At 37.2% G+C, this 20,027-nt stretch overlaps 1 protein-coding gene across 12 annotated transcripts in view; it reads left to right on the top strand.

The window, feature by feature from the left end:
* Positions 1-20,027, top strand: part of ATE1 (arginyltransferase 1) — a 162,129-nt gene that overhangs the window by 51,686 nt on the left and 90,416 nt on the right. The window lies entirely within an intron of this gene.

Below are 20,027 nucleotides of genomic sequence, written 5' to 3'. Positions count from 1 at the left end.
ATACATAGGTACTGAGCTTCTTAGTACCTATTCAAATTAAAATCTGAATTTTAAATTTTTAAGATTTTAGTAAATTTACATAGCCACATGTGGCCAGTGGCTATCCTGTTGGACAATACCTATCCAAACACTTCAATTAAAAGTCAGAGATTGTAATATTAGATTTAAAAAAAAAATTAAGGTTCACCTTAACTGTGTAGACATGGATCATTTAAAATAAAAAGGCCAGGGCAGCCTGGGTGGCTCAGCGGTTTAGCGTCACCTTCTGCCCAGGACGTGATCCTGGAGACCCAGGATTGAGTCCCATATCGGGCTCCCTGCATGGAGCCTGCTTCTCCCTCTGCCTGTGTGTCCCTGCCTCTCTCTCTCTCTCTCTCTCTCTCTCTCTCTCTGTCTCTCATGAATAAATAAAATCTTTAAAAAAAAAATGCCAGAGTAAGGTATACCATGCAGATGCTAATCATAAGAAAGTTGGAGTGGCTATATTTACATATTTGATGAAGTAGACTTCAGGGCCAAGGCTGCTATCTGAAAGGAAGAGGGACATTTCATAGTGATAAAATGGTCAGTTCATCATACAAAGGCATGGTAATCCAAAATGTGAGACACTTAATAATAGAGTCTGGGAATTCATGGAGCAAAAACCAGTGGAATTGAAAGGAGGAAAAGTCCAATCCACTGTTACAGTTGCAGACTTTAGGACGACATTCTCAATAGTTGACAGAACAATTGGAAAACTAGAAGGACTGTAGAAGATAGGAAAAACACTATCACACAGTTTTACCCCTTTGACCTCTGTTGAACACTATGCCCAACAATGATAAACTGCATATTTTTTTAGGTACACAGGGAACATTGACTACCATCAGATCAGATGCTGTCCCTCTATACAGATCTCAGCCATTGAAAAGGATTGAAATCATCTCTGATCAAAATGGAATTAAGTTAGAATCAATAACAAAAAGAACTTACAGCTCAGTAATAAGATAGACGATATAGTTTAAAAATAGGCTAAAGACTTGATTATATATTTCACCAGAGAAAACATGCAAATGGTTAATAAGTACAAGAAGAGATTCTCACCATCCACAAGGGAAATGGAAATCAAAGCCACAATGAGATACTACCACAAACCCACAAGAATGACCATAATCAGCAGAGAGTAGCAGGTATTGACAAGATGTGGAGAAACTGACAACCTTATTCATTGTGGTGGGATTGTTAAAATGGTAGAGCTATGGTTTTTCATTTCCTCAAAATAATGAAGATAGGGTTACTATATGACCCTAAAATATAGGAAAATGAGAATATACATGCAAACAAAGACTTGGATGTGAATGTTCATAGTAGCATTATTTATAATGGCCAAAAGCTGGAATCAATTTAGATGTCCATCACCTGGTGAATAGATAAATGTCCATCCATGATGGAATGGCAGCAGTAAAGAGGCACAAATTATGATACAGGGTACACCATGGGTGATCTTTGAAAACATTATGCGAGGTGAAAGAAGCCAGATACAGGAGGCTGCATATTGTGTTTCCATTTAAATGAATTACCTAAAAGAGGGGAATTTAGAGACTGAAAAAGCAGATTAGTGGAGTTTAGAGGTAGAAGTAGAGGGCTAACTGCAAAGGAGACTCATAGGAGTTTTGGGGGGTGATGGAGATGATCCCAGACTGCATTGTGGTGATGATTCCATAATTCTATAAATTTGCTAAAAATCACAGAATTTTACACTTAAAATGGGTGAATTTTATCATGTGTAAATAAAGCTGGGAGAAAAGAGTATATATCATTTCTTCATCTTTTAATTTCCTAAAATTTTATAGAAAAGATCTGATTCAGCTTGATATCTTGCTTCCTTACTGCATCCCTAGTTATTGTGTAGTGTTTGCAGTTTTAGTATTCCCCAAGATGCTTCCATTATATATTGAAATAGATATATTTTAAGGAATATTTAAATATTAGCTATGTGGTTAATACTCTTATTTTTAAATATTAGCCATTAGTATTTTTTGATAGCTTGTAAAACCATCTTTCCAATTTTTTTTTGAAGTTGAGAGCTATTTTGCTGCTTCTTGAAGCTCTATGATAGACTGAAGTAATGTGTACATTTGTGTGTGTGTGTACACCGATTGCAGGTGGCAGGGGCGGGTATCTACAAGTGTCCCTGCCCTGTAGCCAGTGGTGGCGCTCATTTTGCTGTCAAGGGAAAAAAAGACCCCTAGGAACCTAATCATTTCTTCAGTCTGTCAGCAAATGAAATATCATTGCTTGGAGTGGCTCTGGTAGATGTCAAGATATCTCCATTGGCCAGAATTTGGAAGAGGGAATGACTGTTACTCAAACTGGGTTCTGTAGAATTAAAGGGAGCTTGCAGAGGTAGCAGTGGAGGGGTGAACTGGAGAAGATTGAGCTGCTAGACTTGGGAAGGGAGTTAAAATAACTTTACCGAACAAGGAGGATGTAGATAGAGAGCTGCCCTGACCTGGATTGCCGTGGAGAGAAGGCTCGGAGGAGCATTGAGCTGGTGACCTGGGGAGAGCTTTCACCTGCTGTCTGGTCTGGACAGCCTGGGAGCACCAGCTACGTGTAGAGAGCCAGAACCAGGGCAGACAGAGCTATCTGAATGGGGGCTAGATTTCAGAGAATGGTGGTCAGGCTGCTATTGGTATTGAGTAATTAGAAAAGGAAAGCTAGGCTGTGGTTTGATCCACTGGGGGGAAGGGAGATACAGGTGAGGGGTGTTGTTTTTCTTGGTTACATGGGTTGGGAAAGAGTCATGTAGTTTTGCTGTAGAATTAGGCTGAGTAGTGTTGGGCAGAGGCACCAGTTAGAATTCTGGATCCAGATTCCCCAACTCATTGGGATTATCATTTGATTGCCCTCCCACTCGGTTAGGTCTGAAGACTTTTGGGCAGTTGGGGCTGGGCAGGACTGCTCCTCAAGCCACTGATGTAGACTATTTGCCCTCTATTCAGCTCATTAAGTAGGGCTTGAACATCTTTTGTATGATAGTTGAAATAGTATTCCCTGGGCTCACACAGGCACTCAGTAAGTATTGGGTGAATACATGAACTTACTTCCAGTTTGTTTTTGAATATCACATGATAGTTGAACCAATGTTATTTGAAACCTTATGTTTTACAGTGAAATTGTATAAACTGGAAATCTTTTTTGGAAACCAATCTCCTATGATAAAAATATCTAAATTTATTCTGAGAATAAGAGAAAGTGTACTAGGATAGAAAACCAGATCTTAAAGAGAAAAATGCCATAAATTTCCTCGTTGAAGATTATTCTGGCAAGGGACTTAAATTAGTTTAGGCAGCTTACAGTCACAGTCCATTCCAGATACCTTTTTGCCAGGTCAGTCTTCCTTTAGCAAGTAGTGGTTTTCACTATTATGCCAAAGATCCTTCAAGTGTGTTCAAAATTAGGGTCATCTGCCTTGACAATTTTCATTACCCATTAACTGTGCATGAGTGCTTCAGAAAATGTTTGAATGGTAAATCCTGGGGTGGATTAGTTTCCATGGGGATGTCAGTCTTGTTTGATGTTTGCAGTCATTCAGTTCTAAATAAAAATATCAGTTTGGGTTGTCACTGGGGAATGGTTTTCCCCTCTGTAAGAAACACTGGAAAAGCAAGTCTTGAGTGATATTAAGTTTCATTAAGATAGTAACTCTCAATCCTAAAGTGTTTGTTGTAGTGTTCAATAAATATTGATTAATCTGTGGAATTGTGAAGATGAGATTCTGTTACTTTTCCTTGTAAGCATTTTATGGTGCTTCACAAAAAATCTTTTTGTTGGATTGTTAGGATTTCAAAATACAAGGAAATGTAAAGTAAAGAAAACAGTTAACAGATTAACATCATAATTCTTATACATTTGTGCAGTAGAAATGAGAAAATCGGTTCCTTATTTCTGTCATACTTATTAAACACATTTACTAGAAGTCAATCATTCTTTAATGATTTAAGCTCTGTACAATTCAAAGTTTTGCTATTGCAGTGCTTCTGGTTTTAAGTGGTAGACATTCAGGTAAACTGTTTTGCTTGCTTTGAAGCACTTCGTATCTTAAGAATTATGTCACTGAGAAATACATTTCTTGATTTCTTTGGCTTAGTAAATTCCAAAATATCTTAACTCATTACATTAGATGGAACATATTACTAGATTGTGATTATATTCTGACACGGGACACCACAGAGGCGGCATCCAGTGAGAAAAACACTGAACCAAAAGTTGAGAATTTGAGATTTGGGTCCTTATCATTCCTCTGAGTGGGTCTTGTGACCTTGAACAAGCCCAGCCCTCATTTTTCCACTTATAAAAGAGTAAGGTATCTCCGATGAAGAGCTCCCTCAAACTGAGTGAACTTAGCCAACATTTTAACATATTTTGTACAGTACTCTTGAACAACACAGATTTGGACTCTGGATCCACTAATATGTGAATTTTTTAATAGTACAATACTGTAAATGTATTTTCTCTGTATTAATATTTTATTATCTCCAGCTTCATTGTAATAACAGTGTATAGTACCTATAACACAGAATGGCTGTTTCTGTTATCAGACTTTCTGTCAGTAGCAAGTTTGTTAGTAGTTAAGTTTTTGGGAATCAAAGGGTTATTCGTGAATTTTCAGCTGTGCTGGTGGGGGGTGGGGTTGATGTCCTTACCTCCATGTTGTTCAAGGGTCAACTATAGCTACTTTAGAGACGCAAGCATTATAAACTAAGCAAACAAAATATACGTCCCTCAACTTACAACTTGCTCTAGTCCCTCTGGTTTTGTCTTTCTCTGTGCTTTATTATGTTCTGCAGCAAGCTGACATTTAGAACAATTCTACTTTCTCTCTTCTATGAAAAACAAGTATGCTATTACCTTGCATACCCAAATGTATATCTCTTATTTTTGCCTTTAATATGGTACATATGAATCCTATCTTTTTATAAAGTGATAGCTTTGGGTTCTCAAAACTAGGAGGTAGGTTCATTGAGAACTACCTATTTATATAAGCATTTTAGCAGACTGGGAAAGCGTATAAATACAAACATCACCAATTTCTTTTTTTTTAAGATTTTATTTATTTATTCATGAGAGACACAGAGAGAGGCAGAGAGGGAGAAGCAGGCTCCCTGCGGGGAGCCCGATGCGAAACTCGATCCCAGGACCCCAGGGTCATGCCCTGAGCCACTCAGGTGTCCCAAACACCACCAATTTCTTAGGCATCTCTTTTCCAGTGTCTCAAAGTGGCAAAGATGAATGTGTTTGTTGACATGACCCAAAGATACAGTCATTCTATAGCATATATAAATAAGCAGGACAAGTTTATAAATATTAGGTTCATTGTTTTAGTGTTCATTCTTATTTAGAATCTACTTAATTATCCAAAGGTTGTTCATTATGTTTTCTGATTTATATTAATCCATATTTTTAAATTAAGACTCTTAGAAGTTATGTTTAAGCTACCATAAAACATAATATATAAAAATGTTTGTCAGTTGCTGAGCATTACTAGTCATTAGGGAACTACAAATCAAAACCACAATAAGATACCACCTTCATACCCAGTGAAGTTAGGAAGTTAGTTGCTGTACTGTTGACTGTTATCAACAGTACAGCAAACATAAATGTTGGCTCGGATGTGGAGAAATTGGAACCTTTGTGCATTGCTCATAGGCATATGTATGGGTGGCGGTTCCTTAAAAATATTAAAAATCAAATTACCATATGATCCAGCAATTTCTCTTCTAGGTATATACACCCAAAAAAATTGAAATTAGGGACTCCCAAGAATTACTGTAAACCAGTGTTTGTGGAGGTGTTGTTCACAATAGCCAAAAGGTAGAAGCAACACAAGTGTCTATGAACAGATGAAGAGATAAACATAGTATATGCATACCATGGAATATTATTCAGCCGTAAGGAGGGAGACTGGCACATGCTACAACACATGGATGGACCTTGAGGACATTATGTTAAGTGAAATAAGCCAGTCACAAAAAGGCCAATAGAGTGTGATTCTGCTTACCTGAAGTAGCTTAGAGTAGGCAAATTTCAGAGAGAAAAAGTAGAACAGAGGTTCTAGTGGGGAGTCACTTTTCAGTGGATACAGAGTTTCAGTTTGGGATGATGAAAAAGTTCTGTGGGTAGAGAGTGGCCATGATTGCACAACTTGTGAATGTACACTCAGTGCCCCTGAATTGTACACTCAAAAATGCTTAAAATGGTAAATGTTATATGTATTTTACCACAATTGAAAAATATTTTTAAACATCAGAACTATAACTTAATTCAGTTAAACACAAATTTACACGTTTCAGAATCATGAGCATTATGTAGGAATGATGTTAACGTTTTGATTAATAAACCAATGAGTGTTTTGGAAATTTAAACTATGATCTTTATTAGAAAACCATCAAAGATTATTTTTTATTTTTTTTAAAGATTTAATTTATGAGAGATAGAGAGAGAAGAGAGAGGGAGGGGCACAGACAGAGGCAGAGGGAGAAGCAGGCTTCATGCAGGGAGCCTGACTTGGGACTTGATCCCGGATATCCAGGATCACACCCTGGGCTGAAGGCGATGCTAAACCGCTGAGCCACCCAGGCTGCCTCAAAGATGATTTTTTAAATCTATTCATATATTGTACCTAATCTAATAAATCAGAGAAAAGACATGCCTTTATTTATTTTTTCTTTTTTAAGATTTTATTTATTTGAGAGAGAGCATGAGTGGGGTGGGCTGGGGCGGGGCAGAGGCAAAGGCAGAAGCAGACTCCCCGCTGAGCAGGGAGCCCAACATGAGGCTTAATCCCAGGACCCCAGAATCATAACCCGAGCTGAAGGCAGATGCTTGAAAGACTGAGCCACCCAGGTGCCCCCTTTTTTTTTCTTCCTTAAACCAAAATTATTAAGCCAGTGTGATTTATTTTAAAAATGTTTCTGAGCTAGCAGTTTCTGTAAGGATTCATTTTCTGTGAATTTGGAGAATACTTGATTTATATAAATGTTTGTTTATATCTATGAATCAATTTTACAGAGCTCCTCCAATAAGGAGACCTGATAGTATGATTCATTTATACCCTCTGAAGGTAGGAAAATGTTTCCCATACAATAAGAAATAAAGACTTTTCTGAATCACAAATTCACAGATACTTCATAGCTCTGAGCTCCAGTCCTACAATGTGAGCTACAGGTCACAAGTAAACAAACTCCTTGGTTTAGATCTCCAAAAACTATTCTCTTAATTGATTGAACTCACAAATATACAGACCAAAACAACTAATAAACCAGAGTCTCTGTCTTCTTTCATTCAAGAGAGAATAGATCTATATCATTCATCCAGCAGACCATAAACCAAATCTATTACTGCCACTAAGGGGGATAACTTACTGGTTGTAGGAGAACCAGAAACAAAAACAAAAGCACAGACTTAGTGGAGAGGGAGAAAAAGACAGAGAAATACAGCAGCGTTGGAGGTCTGTTGCTCCATGGGAATGTCTTTTGAGAGTTAAGAGAAGACGAGGCTGGGCCTCACAGACTGTGAGGGCACTTGTGTGTTTCTTAGCTCCATTAAGTCTTCATTTGAGCTTCTCAGTAGGTCACCTCCAAAACTGTTAAACTACATTTTCAGAAAGATATAAGCATGATACTCATACACATAGAGCATTGAACACATGTCAAATTTTATTTGATTCGTTATTAGTGCAAGAACCAGTAATACATTAGAACTGGTCCATGGAGCATTTGTGAAACTTGAGATATATATATATTATATATATATTATATATATATATGTATTATATATATTATATATATATAATACACACAATTTAATAAGAGGTTGAGATGAGATTGCTAAGTTAGATAAAAACAACTGATTACTGAGCTACAGAGCATTAAACTATAACTTTTTGGGTTACTTGTTCCACTGGACAGAAATCTATAAGTTAACCTCTGCCCCAACCAAATTGTAAAATAACTCAGTCAATAGAAAATCAAGCCCAGAGCTGCACTTAAACCATAAGAGACTCTTAACTCTAGGGAACAAACTGAGGGTCACTGGAGGGGAGGTGGTAACTGGGTGACGGGCAATCAGGAGGGCATGTGGTGGAGTGCGCGCACTAGGTGTTATATGCAAACTGCTGAGTCACTAAATTCTACCTTTGAAATTAATAAGACACTATATGTTAACTAAGTTGAATTTAAATAAAAACCCCCAGACATTTTTTTGGCCTATGTCAAATTTCAGATACCACCAGTTTCTTTTTAATACTAGTAATTCTTGAACCACGGTTTTCAAGTTCTTGATTATACATTAATGCATTTTTGCTAAAAGTATGGAAAACGAAGAAAAGAATATGTAACATCCAAGAACCCTGTGCTTACAGTATTGGATGTTTTTTCCCATCTTTTTATGTGTGTATATGCTATACACACATGTAGAGAGGGAAATTTTTCATATAGTTAGGATCATACATACCACTTTATATTCATTTAACTTGGAGAAATGTTTATCACGTTATTAAAAATTCTTGGTAAAAATGGTTTTTTACTATATAACAGTTCCTCATGTGAATATACTGTAATTAACTTATTTCATCTTACAGTTCTGTTTAATTTGGAAGTGAATTCGGAAGTGAATAAAGGTTGTCTTGGTATCAGCATCATGGACGTAATAGGAGCTGATGAAAAATTTTTTAAGTTAGATGCTACTGGGCAGCCCGGGTGGCCCAGTGGTTTAGCGCTGCCTTTAGCCCAGGGTGTGATCCTGGAGACCCGGGATCGAGTCCCACGTCGGGCTCCCTGCATGGAGCCTGCTTCTCCCTCTGCCTGTGTCTCTGCCCCCCTCTCTCTCTTTCTGTGTCTCTCGTTAATAAATAAGTAAAATATTAAAAAAAAAAAAGTTGCTACTTAGTTGTTTATTGAGATTACCAGCAGAAATCGAGGCAGTTGGCATATGTTGTTCCTCTTCAGTGACCAGCTAATCTTCATCAATTTAGAGATTCTGATGAAATTGAGGCATTTAGAGGTTTACCTGGTACTATATGGGCAACCAGAGAGAATTGTGTGACTAGCAACATCAGAAGAATTCTTCCTAACCTTAAGGCTATAAAAATTATTCCATTTATATTATTTAGTAAAATTAGCTTTTATATGCTTGCTTTATGAGCAGAGAAAATATTGCTTAAGATACAGTAAAAGAAAATATTGTTACTTTTACATACTTTTTATTAGCATTATTTAAATGTAATTGTCTTCGAAATGAAATATACGTGGTGACTGGAAATAATCCTATCAGATTAAGGCAGCATAGACTAATTTTGGTTGTCTTATTACAGACTTAGCATTATTTAATTTATAACATATAACTAAGGTAATTGAATATTTTGAAGGTTATGATCAATGCATCCATCTCCTATAATATAAGATGGGTTGTAAAATGTCGATATCTAGCATGTATCACATCACAATTTATGTTACTGTCAGAATCAGCCACAAAAAAGAAAGACAAAATATTCCTTGGTGGTGGTGATTACAATGCCTGTTGATAGCTAAATCCACCAGGTAATGTTCCCAACTAGTTGAAGGCTGTGGTTGTCTTCTTAGGAGGGGAGATTTTGCCAGGGGAGCAAGGGCTTATTGGAAGCCGACCTTGTGTTAGTACCTTCTCTTACCACCCAAAGAGCTGACTGCCTGAGTGTTGAGTCAGTGAATGGAAGTGCATGGTAATGGAGAGGTCCCCTTGTCCTGGACATTTCGAGGAAAGTGGAAAGTTCTTTGGTGGGAGCTTCATGACCAATCACCATATATTTTCTCAGAATTGGCCCTTAAAGTATTTTAATTTCACATACTTTTAGACATAACTAGAAACAGGGCTAGACTCTTTTTCCAGGTAGATTGTCATTATATCTACCATATAATATAGTTATGAACCAGGAAGTGTGTTAAGTTAGTGGCCATCTTTAGTGTACTGATTGCCAACAAATTAGGAATTGGTTACATTTACTTTTTATTTTTATTTTATTTATTTTATTTTATTTTATTTTATTTTACATTTGATTTTTAAATTACTTATACAAGACTGTGATATGTCCTAACTTTGAGTATTGCTATTTATATTTTCCAACTTAAATTCATTTATTTTCTTTAGACCATATTATTTCCAAATTTAGTTTGGATTTTTTTTTTTTTTAAGATTTTATTTCTTTATTCATGAGAGGCAGAGACGGAGGCCGAAGGAGAAGCAGCCTCTGTGCAAGAAGCCCGATGTGGGGCGTGATCCTGGGATTTTCTTAGATGGAGGGGCACCTGGGTGGCTCATCAGTTGAGCATCTGCCTTCCGCTCAGGGCGTGATCCTGGGTCCAGGGATTGAGTCCCACATTGAACTCTCTGTGAGGAGCCTGCTTGATTTCGGCTCAGGTCCTGATCTCCAGGTCCTGAGATCCAGCTCTGCCTTGGGCTCCTCCCTCAGTGGAGAGTCTGCTATAGATTCTCTCTCCTTCTGCCCCTCCCCCCATTCATGCTGACACTCTTTCTCTCTAAAATAAATCTTTTAAAAAATTTTTAAAAATCTTTAAAAAAAATGAATCTGAACTTCAGTGCAGTGTTTCATGAAAGTATTAACAAAAGAGAAAACAATTGCAAGAATAAGTTCTTTTAAAACAATGCAAACTTTTAATCAGGTGCGTAAAATGATTTCCTTTGGTGCCTCCATGAACTGTCATTTAAAAAAAAAAGGCAGGGGGACACCTGGGTGGCTCAGCGGTTTAGTGCCTGCCTTTGGCTCAGGGCATGATCCCGGGGTCTTGGGATTGAGTCCCACATCAGGCTCTCTGCCTGGAGCCTGCTTCTCCCTCTGCCTGTGTCTCTGCCTCTCTCTCTCTGTGACTCTCATGAATAAATAAATAAAATCTTTTCATGAGAGACACAGAGAGAGGCAGAGACACAGGCAGAGGGAGAAGCAGGCTCCATGCTGGGAGCCCGACACGGGACTCGATCCCAGATCCCAGGACCGTGACCTGGACCAAAGGCAGGCGCTAAACCACTGAGCCACCCAGGGATCCCCAATAAATAAAATCTTTAAAAAAAAAAAACAGGCACTAATAGTTTAATTGTAGATTTTTGTGTAAACGAGTATAGTTTGGGAGGGGTACTTTTGAATGTTGTGGAAGGACAGAGCATATTCTACTCAAAATCCCTCAAGACTGTCCCTGTTACTGTCTTTGAACCTATGGTTCAGTCTCTCCAACAAATAAATATTGCCTTTGGTACCTGATGTGTGACTCCTGGTTTGTCTGTTCCTTTGAGTCTTAATAGTGTTTTTTCTTAAAGCATAAATGAGGTACATAGAGGCAGGTAGGTCAGGAGACAGGTATACTTTATCAGAGTATATATACAGCCATTTGGGGAGCAGTTTACCTAGAAGCTGAATTGGCCTATTAATATTGATGCCATTCCTACATAGTGCCTTTGATGTTATACTGCTGAGTTCACTCATCCATAAACTTTGCTATTCTTCTCTGGTGTTTAAGACATTTTTTCTTTTGTCTAGCCAGTGGTGAGCTTTATTATGTTTTTTCCTGTTATCAGCTAAATCCTTGAAATGGAAGAACTTCTGAGAAATAATTTTGTTTATTAATTCTTTCATATATCCAGAACTATGTGAAGTGCAAGCATGAGGAAAATAAATTGTTTATTATGTATGATAATATTATATATAAAGGTAAATATAAACAATATTAAATATTAATCATATCACTGATTTATGATGAAATTAAGATAGCTGCTATTAATTTGAATAGCTGCTGTTATAGGGGCTACCAGCATAATCTCACAGACATAATCTTTTAGGGTGTGCCATTCAGACCCTTTAAAACTAAAAGCAAAAACTGACCGAGATTTGCTCACAGTCTGTGAGGTGCTTTTCATTGTACGTTATCATTTTTTTTTCCACAATGACCTTTGAGGGTGAGTAGTAGTAGGATTTCTGTTTTAATAATGCAGAAATGGAGGGACGCCAGCTGGCTCAGTCGGCCTTAGAGCATGGGAATCTTGGTTTCACAGTGGTGACTTCAGGCCCCACGTTGGGCATGGAATCTACTTTTAAAAAAAATGCAGAAAGAGGTATCTTTAAAAGTAGTTATTGCCTTGCTAAGGTAAAATAGCCAGAAAGTGTACAGTGGAATTAGGGCTCAAGTCCAGATACTTTGGTTCTAAATCCTGGACTCAAGTCACTGTACCCTCCTTCCTTTCTTTTTGTAGCTTAACAGTTTATAGTTTCCTTTGCTACCTGTGTTTTTAAAAATCCATTTATGTGAGTGCTTCTCAAAAGTGTCCTGCAATTCCTAGTGGTCCCTGAAGCCTTAGCAAGGGATCCTTGAGGTCAAAATTATATTTTATTGGCATTTTTCTCTCTCTTATGAGTTTATGGGGATGTTTTCCAGAAGCTACATGATGACAGCAAATGCAGAAGCAGATAGGAGATCCAGCTATCCTTTGCCAAACCAGACATTATTAAAGAGATTCTAGAAATGTAAATCAGTGCCATTTTTTTTTTGCTAAATTTTTGTTTTGTTTTGGAAAATGTAGATATTTTTAATACTGTTATTTATTGTTATTTTTTAAAAATAACAAATACATATTTTTAAAAGCACAAGTTTTAATATCTAGTACAATAAATCTCTCCTGAACGCCTTATCTTCAATGAGCAAAATCTCCTTGCAAAGAATAGAGGGATTTGGAGACCAAGAAGTTTGAGAGCTGATGATTTACATGATACCCACATGCACATCTGTTACTCTCTTTCCCAAATAGTGTCTATTTTTCTGCATAATCTGTAATTGTATCACCTTCTGTGTTTTTAAGTAACAGTTGAAGAGTGTTAACAATGAATAGGCTTTGTTTTGGTTTGTTTTTGTTAACAGTTAATAGGCTTTAACAAAGTAAGAGGTTGAAGTTCCAAATATTAAAATAGGATTCTCAAGGCAGTCAGTAAAAAAGGACTAGTCAGTGACTGGATGCTGAGGGGCTGAGTGCCTGGGAGAAGGAAGGGAAGGGACTTTGTAAGATGTAGTTCTTTGACCTAGTGGAGGTGAGGGCAACAGATCTGTGTTAGCTGAAAATACATACATTTGCAAAAAAGATAATCTCTAGTTACTACTCATAAAAACCAACACGTATCCACATGATAGCATATTGAAGCATGTAGCATGATCAACTTCAGTGAGTCTGGATCTCAAAGATATTGTTGAATGGGGAGACATAACCAGGAGTTCTGCTGATTTCTGATTTCACAGCTTTCCTTATTATTCTTTGTTTTTATCACCTTTGCTCTGTCCCTCAAATTTCTGTATTCTTTCCATGTTTTAGTGTTAGATAATTTGAGCTAAGAGATCTTATTTGAGGGAAAACCTGTTATGGCTGTTTTATGTCAGGTGGAAGGATAAAAAGTGATTCAGCAGATGTGTGTATGTATGTTCATGGATAACTACGAAGCATGGTAGTTAAATCAGTCAAGTTTATGGTATTGGAAACATGGTAGGCACTGAATTTTTTCCAAATTTTCCAGCCAGAAGTGAGTGATTTGGGAGCCCTGGCTGCTCCATCTCTTCACGGAGGGCCAAGGCAATCAGTAATTTAGGTTCACCTTCCGCCCATTTCCCAGAGCTGCCACGTACCTGTTGAAAAACTTGAAAGTATTGACTGACTTACCAAACTGAGAACCGTAAATCATTATTAACCAATAGTGCAGCGACCAGATGTATTATTTGAAAAAATAGCTTTTTCTCTGCCTTCACTTAGATTGTTTTCCACTTTTTAGATCTTTTTTTTTTCTTTTTTTTAATTAGGTCAGTGAAACTCCCACAAGGGAAAAAAGGAAATCATTCATATTTTAATTGTCAGACATGTTGGGGGAAAAAAGGAATACAGCAAAACAAGCTTTAAGAAAATCTGTTGAAAGCCATGCATTGAAATACTTTTTGTGTTGCTTTACTTACTAACTTGGATATCCTAGGGATATTTGAAAAGTGAGGATATTTAAATGTGTCTGATTAGATGATTTTCTTAAGATAGCATAAAAATAGCATTGGCCTAGGGGCTAGGATGCTAGTTTGTATGTCAGTTTACAGCTCCATGATTTAATGATCATTGTATTGCTTAATTGATTCCTGGATTTCTTGTTTCCTCATCTGTGCTAAATAGTGGGGGTCAGAGTAGATAGTTGTATGACTTATTCTTTTCTCAGTAATTATAAGGCAGCCCATGCTTCTATAAATAAAGAGTACTTTGCAGATGGAGGAGACCCTTGACTTCCACATGGATTGAGAGATCGGAATAATGCCGGTGGTAGGACACTGGTTGTGACAGGACTCCCAAGACAACAAACAGGTGAAGTAAATGGAAGGAGATTATTAAATGGGAGGTCCAGGGATTGAACAAAATGGTTAATAGTGGAACCGAGAAGGTAGTTACAGTTTGGAAAGGTTTCAAGTTTGTCCAGCCGGCAGGACTGATTTATTAGTTTAGGGGTTAACCTAAACTTTTGGTTATTACTGAGAATATGCCTATTAAGTCCCTACTTATTATGTCTTTGATAAATACATTTTTTAATGAATGCACGCATTAGATTTAATAAGTCCTAGAATGATGCACTAAATTGAAATTATAGAAGAATTTAGATTCATCTCAAAGTCATTCACTTAGCTTTTGACTTGGAGGCTTCCTGACATTTGACAGGCTCCACACCTTACGTAGCATAAACTGACAGCTTGTCTCTGGCTCCATGTCACTGCAGGGTTGCTCTCCTACACGATTATATTTAAAAGCAGGGAGCTTCATTCCTATGAGCCTCAGGGCTTGCTTAACATCTAAAAGATGGTTTTCATAAAATTCAGTGACATATAGGAATTTGGGTAGAATTACGTATTTGGAGCAGTCTGGCTTCTGAGACAGGTGATTCAACTTCAAGTTCATTAGCAATTTAGAGTATTGGTGTCAGTTCAGGTGTTATAGTTTTAACAGATGAATACTCTATCTTTTCTTTTTTCTTTTCTTTTTTTTTTTTTTTTTTTGCTTCTGTTTGTTGCCTGTTCTCCTCAAACTGTATCTTTCTAGGGAGATAATCATGGCTTTTTATTTTATTTATTTATTTTTTTTGAAGATTTTATTTATTTATTCATGAGAGACACAGAGAGGCAGAGACACAGGCAGAGGGAGAAGCAGGATCCCTGCAGGGAGCCCGATGTGAGACTCGATCCTGGACCCTGGGACCATGCCCTGAGCCAAAGGCAGATGCTCAACCACTGAGCCACCCAGGCGTCCCCAGTGGTGGACGCTCTTAAAAGTTTAAAAATACAGTTACTGCCCAAACAACATTTTAACTGTAACAGTGGAAGTTTTAGAAGTCACTGATACTACTAGCACCCATTTGCTGCTGTTATCTTGATCACCTGTGCAGTTACTCTTTTAACCCCTTTCCCGTACCTGTAGTCTTTGGAAGGGAGTTCCTATGTATAGCCACACTTCAGTAGAGTTATGTTCCTTACCTTTGGGGTAGAGTATCCACATAAACATTTTGGAATTCTTCTGCGTTGGAGTTTTGTCTTTCTTCCACATTCACTAATTTTTTAATCATATACATCAGTTTGGACTCATGGATATTTTATACTTTGAGTTATAATCTAGTACTACTTGATTTTGTTGCTCTAATTACTCCAGCTTAGGCTATTGGGAGCTCTTTTAGCTGTCCCCTCTGCCCCTTTGATAGAACCCCACCAGTGTGTGTGTGTGTGTGTGTGTGTGTGTGTGTGTTTAAGTATTGTCTTACTTTTTGACACTACAAGATGAACTAGGCTGGGGGAACCTGAGTGACTCGGTCAGCTGAGTGTCCAACTCTTCGTTTTAGCTCCAGTCATTATCTTGTGGTCCTGGGATTAGGCCCCAAGTCAGCCTCTGTGCTTAGTGTGGAATCTGCTTGGGATTCTCTCTCTCCGTCTGCCCTTCTTCCTGTTTGCTTGTTCTCTCTCTCCCTCTCTCTCTCTCTCTCTCTCTCTCTCTCAAACAAATCTTAAAAAAGATGAACCAGGCTTATCTTGTATATTTCCTGTCCCAGCCCTGGAATCAGCCATTTTCCCAAAGAGGCTTACTCCTTGTACTGCAGAGTGGAGAAACCAAGATTTGGGTGCTAGGCATGCTTGTTGCTAGTACGGTATTATTTCTTTAGGCCTTCTCATCTGACAGAGTAAAGAAATAATGTGTGCATACTAACTCTTATTGCATGAACATATCTTTAATATATATAGACCTAAAAATATTTCTGTATGTAACCAAATATTTCTGTATGCAACATGTAATTTGTTAAACTTAGTATAGTGGAGATTCATATGGAGACTCATGTTTCTAATTCAAATCTGCTACCCTGTGGATCATTCTAGCCTCTTTCCCATGCTTATCTGTGAATTTCCACTCTAAGAGTGAGAAACCTCCATTCATTTACAGTAGGCCTATGTATCAGTATCAGAATTGTTAAATGTAGTCTCATGTGTAAAACAACTTTATCAGGCAGATTTCCTTTTGCCTTCATATTTATGCACCCCAAAAGTTACTGAACTCAGCACCTTTCCCCTCCCAACCTTTTTCAGGCAAGTTGCTTCTTATCTCTGTAATACAGTTAGATTCTCATGTCATCTTTCTGTTCCTTCCTGGGATCCCTTAATTTCCTAAATGATTTTCTTTTAGTTTGCATCCATTAAGTCTCTCTCTCTCTCTCTCTCTCTCTCTCTCTCTCTCTCTCTGTCGTAAAGTTGCAAGTTTTGATAAGTGCATAATGTCACATATTTGCCAGTAGAGAATTAGAATAGTTTCATCTGAAAGTCCCCGTGCTTCATCTATTCATCCTGCCTCCAGATCCCCCACACTCCTGGCAACCACTGATTTTTTTTTTTCTTTTTACTGTCTCTATAGTTTGCCTTTTACAGGATGTATTTGGAATGTAGGTAGGTAGCATTTTCAGACTGACTTCTTTCACTTAGCAATATGCATTTAAGGTTTCTTCATTTTGTGTATTTGTGGCTTGATAGTTTATTTCTTTTGATTGATGAATAGTATTCCATGTATCATGGTTTGTTTATCACTTATAGAAGGATATCTTGATCACTTCCAGTTTGGGGTAATTATCAATAAAATTGTTATGAACATTTGCATGCAGGCCTTAGTTTTGTGTGACCTAGGTTTTTAGACAAACTGGATAAATACCTAAGAATGTGATCACTGTTTTATATGATAACACTAGGTTTAGCTTAGTTAGAGACGCCCAAACTGTCCTCCAAAGTGTCTGTACCATTTTACATTTCATTATCAATGAATAAGAGTTCTGTTGTTCCATATCCTGGCCAGAATTTAATATTCAGGTTTTTGGATTTCGGCCATTCTAATAGTTGGATAGTACTATCTCATTGGATTTTTCTTTTTCCTTTTCAGTTCCCTAACAAATGATGTTTGAGCATCTTTTCATATGCTTATTTGCCACCTGTACATCATCTTTGGTGAGGTGTTTGCTTAGATACTTTGCCCAGTTTTTAATTGGGCTATTTGGTTTTTTTACTGTTGAATTTTAAGAGTCTTTCTTTTCTTGAATACCAGTCCTTTATCCAGTACATGTGTTGTAATTTTCTCCAGTCAGTGGCTTCACTTTTTATTCTGTGTGCTTCACAGAGCGGTTTTTAATTTTAATGAAGTCCAGCTTGTCAGTTATTTCTATTGTGGATTGTGCTTCTGGCATTGTATCTAAAAACTCATCACAAAACCCAAGGTCACCTAGATTTTCTCCTACATTATCATTTAGAAGTTTTATAGTTTTGCATTTTACATTTAGGTTTATGGTCATTTTGAGTTAATTTTTTGAAAGATGTTAGGTCTGTGTCTAGATTTAGAGTTTTTTTGCATCATTTGTTGTAAAGACTGTCCTTTCTCTATTGAACTGTCTTTGCTTGTCAAAGGTCAGTTGGCCATATTTACATGGGTCTGTTTCTGGGCTCTCGATCATGTTACAATGTTCTACTTATCTGTTCTCTTACCGGGATCATCCTGTCTTGATTATTGTCACTTTATTGTTTTTCATCTTTTTTTTAAAATTAATTTTTAGAGCGAGCACAAGTGGGAGGGGCAGGGAGTGGAAAAGGGAGAGAGAATCTCAAGTGGACTCTGCACTGAGCACTGAGCACAGAACCCAATGCAGGGCTCAGTCTCATGACCTAAGCAGAAGCGAGTCTGATGCTTAATGGAGTTGGCTACGCTGGTGCCCCAGCTTTATTCTAAGCCTTGACATAAGGTAGTGTCAGACCTTTGACTTAATTCTGCAATATTATGTTGGCTATTTTAGTTAGGTTTTCTGCCTTTTTATTTAAATATTAGAATAAATTTGTTGATATCCACAAAACAGTTTGCTGTGATTTGGATTGGGATTTAATTAAATCTGTGAGCCAATTTGGGAAGAATGGACATCTAATCAATATTGAGTCTTCCAGTCTGTGAACATGTAATATTTTTCCATTTGGTTACCCCTTCTTTGATTGCTTCTGTCAGAATTTTCTGCATATATATTATGTACATACTTTGTTAGATTTATACTTAGGCATGTAATTTTATTTGGTTTTAAAAATGGTATTGGGTTGTTAATTTCCAATTCCAGTTGTAGCTGGCTTATAGTAAAGCAAATGACTTTCAGTTGTTAACTCAGTATCCTCTGATCTTGCTATAATTGCTTATTTCCTTTTTTTTTTTTTTTTTGTCATTGATTCTTTGGGATTTTCTACATGGTAAATTTGTGAATAAGAACAGTTTTATTTTTTTCCTTCCCAATCTTTTTACATTTTATTTCCTTTTCTTATTTTATTACTAGCAGGATTTTCAGTATGATGTTGAATAGGAGTGATGAGAGAGGATATCATAACCTTGTTCTTTTTTTTTTAATTTTTTTAAGATTTATTTACTTATTTATTCATTCATTCATTCATTCATTCATTCACGAGAGACACACAGAGAGAGAGGTAGAGACATAGGCAGAGAGAGAAGCAGGCTCCGTGCAGAGAGCCCGACGTGGGACTCAATCCCGGGTCTCCAGGATCATGCCCTGGGCTGAAGGCAGCACCAAACCACTGAACCCCCCGGGCTGCCCATATAGCCTTGTTCTTAATCTTATTGGGGAAAGCATCCATATTCTTACCATTAAGAATGATGTCAGCTGTAGGCTTGTTGTATATGTTCTTTATCAAGTTGATGAAGTTCCTTTCTCTTCCTGGTTTGTTGAGTTTTTAGTCATGAATGGATGTTGGATTTTGCCAGAGGTGTGTTCTGTGTCATTTGATATATTACAGGATTTTTCCTTTAGCCTCTTTCATGGTGGATTACATTAATTGCTTCTTTCTTTAAAAAAAAAAAAATTACTTGTCTAATGTTGAACCAGCCTTCTATACCTGGAATAAATCCCACTTTGTCACAGTATATAATTCTTTTTATACGTCGTTGGATTTGTTTTACTAATATTTTGGTGAGGATTTTTGCATCTGTGTTATGAGAGATACTGATCTATAGATTTCCTATCTTGTAATATCTTTTTTCTGGTTTTAATATTAGTAGACTGACTTTTTTCATTTTTCTTCATTCTCATCTACTTTTATTCATACATATTATCTGTGATTATAGCTGTATGAAAATGATACACATGTGCTGTTCTGAAAATAATATACATGTGCTGTTCTGTTTACTCACTTAAATTGTTAATCTCTAACATCCCTAGCAAAGCATTTTTTTATCATGTGTCATAATTTATGTTCCATGATTTTCATTTAACAATGGTTGTACTTAAAATCATACTGAATTTTTGGGGTACCTGGGTGACTCAGTCCGGTTGAGCATTGGACTCTTGGTTATGGCTCAGGTCATGATGTCTCAGGGTTGTGAGATTGAGCCCTCCAATAGGCTCCATGCTCAGCAGGGAGTCTGCTTGAGAT

The sequence above is a fragment of the Canis lupus genome, chromosome 28, assembly GCF_003254725.2.
Source record: "Canis lupus dingo isolate Sandy chromosome 28, ASM325472v2, whole genome shotgun sequence".
NCBI classification, from domain to species: Eukaryota; Metazoa; Chordata; class Mammalia; order Carnivora; family Canidae; genus Canis; species Canis lupus.
This window is presented reverse-complemented; position numbering and strand designations above follow the sequence as displayed.